Source organism: Chrysochloris asiatica, unplaced genomic scaffold (genome assembly GCF_000296735.1).
Source record: "Chrysochloris asiatica unplaced genomic scaffold, ChrAsi1.0 scaffold00050, whole genome shotgun sequence".
Classification (NCBI taxonomy): Eukaryota; Metazoa; Chordata; class Mammalia; order Afrosoricida; family Chrysochloridae; genus Chrysochloris; species Chrysochloris asiatica.
This window is the reverse complement of record NW_006408568.1, coordinates 10,851,785-10,854,393: the sequence shown is the minus strand read 5'-3', so window position 1 is coordinate 10,854,393 and position 2,609 is coordinate 10,851,785.

Genomic DNA, 2,609 nt, shown 5'->3' with positions numbered 1-2,609 from the left:
CCCTGGGACCATCAAGGGAGAAGAGCGGAGAGCGGGACCCTACCCAGAGAAGCAGTGATGCCTGAGATGGAGGCAGAGACGATGACATAGAGAGATGGAGCAGCTGGGGATTTTATACCCAGAGAGGAAGAGGGGCTGTGTGCTGACAACCGGGGGCAGGCTTGTAAGGTATACCCTTTGGTGGTTGATGATGCATGGAGGGTATTGTAACCATGGCAATGATAAGATTTATCATTTAACGATAGGATGAATGTAAAACTAATGTTCTCCCATGTAAACTATCACATAATTTACATTAAAACATTAAAAAAAAAAAAGAGCTTTCCTAGCTGTCCCACCTGTGTCTTCTAGTTGTGTCTGGTTGACCACAACTGGGTCACAGGGACACCACTAGTTACAGAGAGGCAGGAAGTGGGGGCAGGGGACATTTCAACAGGGTATGTAACTTCACCAAACAAAACTAGGGTTCTGTTTGTAAGGAAAACAGTGGACTGGATAGTGGGTAGGCAACTAGCAGTACCAACTGCAATGTGCCTCATATAACTCTTTTTTAAGGATCTTTAGTTTTTTATTTATAGTTCAGATGAAGGATTACAGAGTCAATTAGTTTCCTGTTCAACAATTTATACATATTTTGTTTTGTAAACATTAGTTGCAATTCAATGTAACAGTACTCTTCCTACTTCCTGTCTAGGTTTCCTGTTTCGATTCGTCCTTGTTTCCTTCCCTTTCTCACCTTCTGAGCTTTGTAGGCAAATGCTGCCTTTTCTGTTTTATACAGTTGATTGTACTTAAGAGTACATTCCTCCCTAATGTTATTCCTCACTTTATAAACCCGTCTATGAGTCTTGGTGTGGCGCTGTAGGATAAGCACTGGACTGCAAGGTCAGTTTGAACTGCAAAGTCTGTGGTTCAAACCCACCAATTATTCCTTAGAAACCCTATACAGGGTGGCTATGAGTCAGACAGATTCTACAGCACTTAACAGCAACATTGTTTGGCTGAAAGTTGGTCTTTGGAGGTGGGTTCAGTTCCAGGGTGTCTAAGGACCATATAGTCTCGAATTCTACCAGTCTGTATCAAACCATTAAGGGTGGCGTTTGATATGATTTTAATTTTATTCTGCCTTTTTTGTCTTCCTCTTTTCTGTTGTGATCTTGATCAGTGCAGTAGGTAGTGGTAGCTGGGCACCAGCTAGTTCTTCTGGTCTCTGGGTAGTGGACGCTGTGGTTCACATGGTCCAACTATTGGTGGTGGTGGTTATGTGCCATGGAGTAGGTTCCGACTCATAGTAACCCTGTATAGGGTTTCCAAGGCTATAAATCTTTACGGGAGCAGAAAGCCTCATCTTTCTCCTGCAGAACAGCTGGTAGTTTCGAACTTCTGACCTTGAGGTTAGTAGCCTGACTCATAACCACTACGCTGCTACACTATTTCTTAAAGTGCTCTAAGGAAATTGGTGGAACCCTGCCCTTCCAAAGCTCCTTGTCTAACAGTCAGCCTGGTTGCAGGATGGGGCTGGGTAACAGTCTTGCTAGCTTATATTTATTTGCATATCCATTAACATTTTTCAAACTATTTTAAAATAGACTTCATTCATTCATAGTTCATTAGAGTGTCACAAAATCTCTAATGGAGAGAGAAAATTCTTATCCCCCCTTTTTTTTTTCTTTTTAAATAAAGGGACCAAGGTAGATACCATTCTTTCATTTCAAATACATTTATGAACTGAGTACTGTTGTTAAATGCAGTTAATAACATCGAGTCGGTTCCCTCCCATAGCAACGGTGTATAGGATTTCTGAGGAGCGGCTGGTGAGCTTGAACCACCAACCTTGCTGCTCAAACTGACTTTGCAGCCCAGTGCATTAACCCACAGTGCCACATGGGGACTCTAATAGTGAGCAGTCATTGGTAACAATGCTTGCCCTCATGGCTCACCTTTTAGTGCTGATAGGTATAAAGGCACTGTCAGTAAATGGAAGGGCTGGGCTAATAATTCCGTCTCCTTGCTCTGAATCCAGTGTTATCAAGACACTGCATCAAAGGTCCCACTCCTTAGCTAGCATTGCCCTTCCTCTGATTATAACCTTCCACCTTCCAAAACCTGACACTGTGGATACAGTCCAAATGAGCTCTTGTTAGGTTAAGCCTACCAAATGGAATAAGCTGGGAAATAAAGTCAAGTATGGCTGTGTTGGGAGGAATCTTGTTTTCTGTTAGAGTGAAGAGTCCTAAGGTCCAGATCAAAGTGAACGAATGATAACATCACTGGCTGGCTCTCTCTGGCTCTGTCCCTTTGTCATCCTGGTGGTGTGGCTCTGAAACCGTTTCTCTCCCTTTCTTACTTGTTTGGTTTTCCTAAAGATATCATAAGCCATTCCAGGCTGGATGTAGTAGAGCCGGTGTATGGTCATATTTCTTATGCAAATCTATGCAAGAGGGCAAGGCCTACACTAAGCTGAATTCCAGTCTTGCCTCTTAGGGGCTCTAAGCTGTGGAACAGAAACTAACAACCACTACCTTCATTTGCTCAACCCCAAACTAAATGAAAATGTTGCATTTTTGTGTTTTAATGGAACCAACTGAATTTAAAAAAAAAAAAAAAAA